Source organism: Bubalus bubalis, chromosome X (genome assembly GCF_019923935.1).
Source record: "Bubalus bubalis isolate 160015118507 breed Murrah chromosome X, NDDB_SH_1, whole genome shotgun sequence".
NCBI classification, from domain to species: Eukaryota; Metazoa; Chordata; class Mammalia; order Artiodactyla; family Bovidae; genus Bubalus; species Bubalus bubalis.
Genome location: NC_059181.1, coordinates 134,391,362 through 134,399,404, shown reverse-complemented (window position 1 = coordinate 134,399,404; position 8,043 = coordinate 134,391,362).

The following is an 8,043-nucleotide window of genomic DNA, read 5'->3' as shown; positions in this document are numbered from 1 at the left end:
CACAGTCTGGACCGCTCAGCGATGTTCATGGAGTTATACACAGAAGAGAAGAGGGAGGATGGAGACAGAGGTGGCCAGGAGGATAAAAGGGGAATCAAAAGGAGCAAGACAGATCCAGCCAGTAATCAGTTCACTAAGCATTCTCCACTGTCTGGAACACACAAAGAGATTCACAGTGTTGGGTAGAGAAGAGAAGGGGGAGGGAGGATATAGAGGTGACCTGGTGGAGAAAAAGGAGAGTCCAAAGGTGAAGAGAGCAGTCAAGCCAGTAATCTCACTCCCAACTAAAAATGGGTACTGAAAATTGAGTTCTTAAAGGTACAAAATTGATAACAAATACCAAAAAACAAAGATTAAAAATCTAGAGTAGAGGTTGGATTTTCAAAAATACAATATTATAGAAAAAAAAAAAAACAAAGTCACAAAAATTATAAATATATATATATATATATATATATATATATATATATATATATAAAGTTTGCTTTAAAAAATAGGGCCTCTTTTTTTTGCAAAGTAATAGTAGGTTATAAAAACGAAAATTAAAGGAGTAATAGAGGACTGAAAATTTTTTAAAAAGTAAAAAAAAAAGAATGATAGTAAAAATATATCTAGGACTTTCTCTGGTATTGTTGTGGGCAGCGTTGGGTCAGTTCATTTTCAGATAGTTCCTTGGTCCGGCTTATATTTCTCAAGATGTATAGGCCCCTTTCTATGTAGTTGGTACTAACTACAGGGTTTTAATCTATTGCACCTGTAACTTCCAAGGCAGTTCCCTCTGTTTTAGCTTCTTCTTTTTGCTGGTCTCTTCAGTGTCTAATTTCTGCCCTGACACAAGGGGGCGGTGGTGGAGACTTTTTTAAGCTCACTTGTTCACTTGCACTGTGGGAGGGAGGGACGCTGCAAACAAATAACACTGGCGTGTGCTTGCAGTATCTCAGCCACACTGGGTCTGTCCCTGCTCACGGCACGTGTTCCCTCCATGCCCACACTGCTCAGGCTCTAGGTTGCTCCTCCGGGAACCGTCTGAGGCTGACCCCGTGCTGCATGCCCCTCCAAGGTCTAAGCCTCTCAGGTTCAGGCACTCAGGTAGTCCTCAGATGCACAGACTCAGTTGGGCCTTCGTTTTGTGCCCTTCCCAGGTCCGAGCAGCTCAGGTGATGAGGTGTTTGGTGAGCATGGTTGCTGCGACTTATCGCCTCCCCCGTCCCTGCCACTCAGTTTTCTGGGTGTACAACCAGCACACTGTCTCAGGTGGATGTTGACCATCCAGAACCCCAAGAAGTCTTAGTTAGCAAAGAAGCCTGCTTTCAGTTTGGTAGATAATGTCTCTCTGGGGCTGCGATTATCCCCGTCCAGCTCTGGCTGCCTGTCATCAGAGGGGGATGGTCTGCAGTGGGCTAGCTCTGTTCAGTCCTTTGTTCTGTGAGTGGGCCTGACGGTGTCTTAGGTTAGGGCTTTTCGCGTGGTAGCTATCCCACAGTCTGGTTTGCTAGCCCAAGTTAGTTCCCTCAGGTTGCCCAAGGGGCATTCAGGCCCTGTCCTTACTCTAAGCAATACAGCCGCGCCTCCCTGCCCAGCCCCCACTTGCTAGTGGTGGGTGCAGGCATCTGCGCTGCTTCTCCACTGGGGGAGTTACCATTGGGCGTGTAATCTGTGGGCTTTAATTATTTATTTATTTTTCCTCCCAGTTATGTTGCCCTCTGTGGTTACAAGGCTCGCCACAGATTCGGCAGTGATAGTGTTTCCTGGTGTTTGGAAACTTCTCTGTTTTTAAGACTCCCTTCCTGGGACGGAGCTCCATCCCTACGTCTTTTATCTCTCTTTTTGTCTTTTATATTTTTTTCTACCTCCTTTCGAAGACAATAGGCTGCTTTTCTGGGTGCCTGATGTCCTCTGCCGGCATTCAGAAGTTGTTTTGTGGAATTTACTCAGCGTTTAAATGTTCTTTTGATGAATTTGTTGGGGAGAAAGTGGTCTCCCCGTCCTATTCCTCTGCCATCTTAGGACCTCCCCCGCATACACAGAGTGTTAATTTCAAACAAAATGAAGAGACTGAGGTTCATTCTCTGTAAGTTCAGCTCGCATCAGCTAACTTGAGTAATCATCCTCTCATCTGTCAGCAGGGTTCCTTATAGCATTGAAAGAACCCTATAAATTTCTCACTTCTCCTCTTGCTCCACTTGCTGAATCAGCCTTTGTGAAAATATCCCCTCCAGTGTATAATATTTTGAAGAAACTTCCAAGAAAACTCTGTACCCAAAGAGTGCTGATTCAGCACAGCAAATGAGGTGACAAAGATGTATTTGGAACATTTCATTGACAGGTACCTGGTCCCACCAAGCCTACACAATAAGAAGGTAACTGTTTGGACAAAGGAAGCATATTGCTTACAAATCACTATGTTTTCTGCATTTGGAAGCACGTGTCACGTAGAACACAAAGGCATCACCATGTTTTAAAGGCACTATCCTGTGCATTCAAATAGTCAATATTTAATTCATGGCACATAGTAATCCCTTCTCCTTCTTCTTATGCCTCCATACATAATACAACAGCTTCTAGAGAATGTACCCTATAGTGTTATATGTCACCATGCCATAGTGCATGAAGTAGGAAGGCACCCTTTTCTATAATACATAAAAAGTAAATCAAAACTATTCATAGGCATGATTGAAGACAAATAATTCTCTCTGACTTATAAAAATTATTATGCTGCAACTGCTTTACTCCCACACCTGGAGTTTTGACTGGCAGAGCCTTACATTTGGTGATTCTAATCTTTAGTAACACAATGCTTTCCTGAATCATGTTCACACTTATTAATTTCCAGACACAGAAGGCAGTTTAAAGTACTATTTTCAAAGATCTCACAATGTGACAGAACACATGTGCCAGTAATAGGTGGTAGATTGTGGATGGTAGTGTTAGAATGCAATCTGAATGATCCTTCTTCAAACAAGCTTGCAAAAGAAAGTCACATAAAATAATTAGACAACATAAGTAGCTTTCTTATATTTTCCCTGGATACCACAGATATTTATCTTTTTCAAAGCAAATAAAATGCAGTCTAGTTAATCATTAAATTGAAGTAACAAATCAGCTCTCTTATAAGCATCAAATCTGAACTTTCACACAGGTAGCTGGCTGGAAAGAAAGAAACACTTTTTTTATTTTAAAATCATATTTCCATGTCTTTCCTATTCAAATGATCCAATTTTTCATGGAGTGAATAAAACAGACTTGCTGTAAGTATCTAAGGAAAATAAGGAAAAGCCTGAGGAGAATAAAGTTAAATACTTTTGCCAATATATTTTAACACTCATTGAAATATGTGTAGTGTTTCTATCAGGTTGATTTTCATGCAAGCTCTGAAAGTCAGCCAATATTTAGAATCTGCTAGAACTGGAAGAACATTTGATTGTCCATCATTCCATCTCTGTTCCCATCTGTCTGTGAAGTCTAATGATTGTTGTGAAAGAGATCACAGCTGTTTTTCATCTTCTTTTTGAGGCGTACAGTTTTATTCAGACTTACTATTATGTATTTTCATTTCCTGAAGTTATAGAAGCAACTTAGATGGAGTCATTTCCAGATGGAAAGGCAGCTATTCTTTCTTCTGAAGCACAGTTGATGCCTATGATGCCTATTCCAAAAGTCTTATTTTGATAACTGGCATGTAGATGGGCTATTTTTGACCTTCCTTCTTTATTTTTCAGTATCCATTTTCTCACTCATCCCAGCCCTCAGTTTTGACCTTCTCAATTAAGCACCTTTCCCAGATCTATATCCTTTGTTGTTATAATCTCCAATCAGAATTTTCTGCTCCTACAAGTCTTCCCCTTCCCCATGCCCCCACTCCCTGCCCTGATTACAACAAGCCATAGAATCTGGGAATTGCCAAATTAAAATCAACACAATTCTATAAATTGTGTAAAGTTTATTAATACAAGTAATGGGTTAATACATTACTCATCCCAGGAATATTGCATTCAAACAAGAATTCCCCAGTGGAATTATTCCTTAATCACACAATCTTAGAGTCCATTGTCAAGTGTGAAGGATTATGCCACTCAAAATATAAACCCACTAAGAGGTAAGTTGCATGAACATTCTTACCAGCAAGAGAAAGTTTTTCATAAAAGGCTAATGTTTCTAGAAATTTGTGACTTCAAAATAAGAATGTAAAAGCTAAGTTAGAACAAGTGGTCTTATATAACATATCAATACATATTCTAATGGAGAAGTTTATATCAATCAGTTCAGTTCAGTCACTCAGTCGTGTCCAACTCTTTGAGACCCCATGAATCACAGCACGCCAGTCCTCCCTATCCATCACCAACTCCCGGAGTTCACTCAAACTCATGTATGTAGAGTTGGTGATGCCATCCAGCCATCTCATTCTCTGTCATCCCCTTCTCTTCCTGCCCCCAATCCCTCCCAGCATCAGGGTCTTTTCCAACGAGTCAACTCTTTGCATGAGGTGGCCAGAGTATTGGAGTTTCAGCTTCAGCATCAGTCCTTCCAATGAACACTCAGGACTGATCTCCTCTGGGATGGACTGATTGGATCTCCTTGCAGTCCAAGGGACACTCAAGAGTTTTCTCCAACACCACGGTTCAAAAGCATCAATTCTTCAGCACTCAGCTTTCTTCATAGTCCAACTCTCACATCCATACATGACCACTGGAAAAACCATAGCCTTGACTAGACGGACCTTTGTTGGCAAGGTAATATCTCTGCTTTTCAATATGCTATCTAGGTTGGTCGTAACTTTCCTTCCAAGGAGTAAGCATCTTTTAATTTCATGGCTGCAGTCACCATCTGCAGTGATTTTGGAGCCCCAAAAAATAAAGTCTGACACTGTCTCCACTGTTTCCCCATCTATTTCCCATAAAGTGGTGGGACCAGATGTCACGATCTTAGTTTTCTGAATGTTGAGCTTTAAGTCAACTTTTTCACTCTCCTCTTTACTTTCATCAAGAGGCTTTTTAGTTCCTCTTCACTTTTACTTTCTCTTCACTTTCTGCCGGGCTTCCCTGGTGGCTCAGATGGTGAAGCATCTGCCTGCAATGAGGGAGACCCAGGTTTGATTCCTGGGTAGGGAAGATCCCCTGGAGAAGGAAATGGCAATCCACTCCAGTACTCTTGCCTGGAAAATCCCATGGATGGAGGAGCCTGATAGGCTACAGTCCATGGGGTCACAAAGAGTCAGACACAACTGAGCGACTTCACTTTCACTTTCTGCCATAAGGGTGGTGTCATCTGCATATCTGAGGTTATTGATATTTCTCCCGGCAATCTTGATTCCAGCTTGTGCTTCTTCCAGCCCAGCATTTCTCATGATGTACTCTGCATAGAAGTTAAATAAGCAGGGTTACAAGATACAGCCTTGACATACTCCTTTACCTATTTGGAACCAGTCTTTTGTCCCATGTCCAGTTCTAACTGTTGCTTCCTGACCTGCATATAGGTTTCTCAAGAGGCAGGTCAGGTGGTCTGGTACTCCCATCTATTTCAGAATTTTCCACAGTTTATTGTGATCCACACAGTCAAAGGCTTTGTCATAGTCAATAAAGCAGAAATAGATGTTTTACTGGAACTCTCTTGCTTTTTCGATGATCCAACAGATGTTGGCAATTTGATCTCTGGTTCCTCTGCCTTTTCTGAAACCAGCTTGAACATCTGGAAGTTCATGGTTCACGTACTGCTGAAGCCTGGCTTGGAGAATTTTGAGCATTACTATGCTGCCTCATTATTACACAGATAAAACCATATCAAATAGTTCTAACAGAATAAAATATGTAAGTACCTCAAAGACTACTAATCTATTCTCTTGAGCTATGTATTCACCCAATTATAAATTTTTTTTCAAACTAGCATCACAAAGAATACAATTTTAATCCTAACAAGAATCCTTTTGACACAGAGTTTTTCGTTATTTATATAAATGAGTTCTATGCTTTACTTTTGTTTTGTTTTGTTTTGTTTTGTTTCTTAAAGTGGAACAAGTTGCATAGAAGTAGTTATCTTAATTTCTGAATAAGAAAACTCAGTTGAAATGATTTTAGCATTCTGGAGATGCTTCCAGATTAGGAGATGGTCTGCAAAGTATGTTGTTTTTGTTGTAGGTAAGCCATGTCCAGCTCTTTTGTGACCCCATGGACTGCAGCCCTCCAGGTTCCTCTGTCCATGGGATTCTCCAGACAAGAATACTGGAGTGGGTTGCCATTTCCTCCTCCAGGGGATCTTCCTGATCCAGGGATCAAATCTGTGTCTCCTGCATCTCCTCCATTGGCAGGCAGATTCTTTACCACTGAGCCACCAGGAAAGCTTTCTGAGAACTATAGTTTAATTGTTAAAATAATGTACTTTTGCGGGAGTTAATGTACACTGGAAATCTGTTTAAATTTATACTTTTCTACTCAGGACAGATGGTCACTATAGATACAAGGTTAAGCTATTTTCCCATCTGATCTAAATTTGTTTTTGTGGGATTTTTATCTGTTAGTGATTTGGGATTTCTAGAGGCACCAGAGAAGCTACTTTGAGGCAGGTGGTAAGAGAAGCTAGGTGCTAAAGTAGAAAGCACTGTTAGTTTAGACTCAGACTTTTGCTCAAATCTTGGCTGATATTTTTTCTCATGGTGTGATTTGGGGCAATAATTTCCACTTCTGAGCAAGTTTCTTCTTCTTTAAAACAAAAAGGGTTATAACAACCAAATGGTAATCTGTTCATATGCATTAAATGGGAAAATATATGAAATATTTGTAATAGAGTGATCAATGTACAATGGGTACTCACAATATAATCATTACTTTCTAACCCCTCATTTTCATTTTTATTAGCTCATTCAAACTGAGGATTCTTATGCCACTATCTGAGAGCTTTAGGATCAGCTTTTCCTGTTAAGTGCAAGACAAAATCAGTGTTATTATTAGAGTTAAAAGAACAAAATAATCCACAATAGATTTATAGGTAAGTACAATAAAGATCAAGTTAGCTTGAGAGTTGGTAGCAGAGGAAGTGTACTGGAAATCTCTCATAAGTGTTTCCTCAATGTTGTATCTTTGTTATTATATCCAAAGTGTATTAGCTTCTTATTGAGGTGACATTGCACTGACCTTAAAGAGGTGAATCACATGGGTTCAGTGGACAGGAGGTAAAGTATAATAAAAATGTGGTCTAGTGATAATTTGGCTCAAGGCAGAGGCTCAGGGTGCTCACAAAAACCACACTGAGAGAGCAATCAAAATGAAAACTGAGTCTGACACTTGTGAGGTAATTAGGATTGGCAAAACTGAATTCACCTTTTATTCATAGGCTCTTTTACAGCCTTCTGCTATTTAAAGACATTTGTGGCCTGAAATGAGATTTTTCAGGTTCAACCTCCCTGATTTACTATCCATGGTGTTTTTAAAAGAGACATGAGACTATAGCAGCTTTTCTGTGGTGCTGGATCAAACTCACATTGACATAGATGCTACTTCCTTCAAGGGGTATTTCAGCCATTGGGAAGATGATACAGCTCAAGAGCTGGTTTCTGAAAGATCATTATCAACTGTCACATACTCAGGAACCAGGCTCCAGAGAAAGTCCTTATTGTGTAGTTCTCATCTGCTGAGGTCAGTTTCTCTATTTACATGGATCATTTCCCCTTTCAGTGAGGTTTTTATATGTATAGTATATATCTGAATAAATGGATACAAAATATTATGGCATCCAATATAGACAACTGTTGGAAATACTGGAATGTAACTAAAACTATCTTCTCCACCTAATACATATATATATATAGCTTTATAATGATGTAATGCTATTATGTAATGTCATAATGATTACTGATGTAACATCAATAATATATCTGAAATTCTTCTTTCACCACCCTCACCAAACCTGACAACCTTCAATGCTTAATGAGCACTTTACTAAGACATAGGCTAATTAGGCTATAGGGAGATAGATTCTAGCCTTGGATTAAAAAAAAATCAATCTTCCTCTAATATCTGTAGCCTTCAGATCAATAGTTCACTTAACATCTGA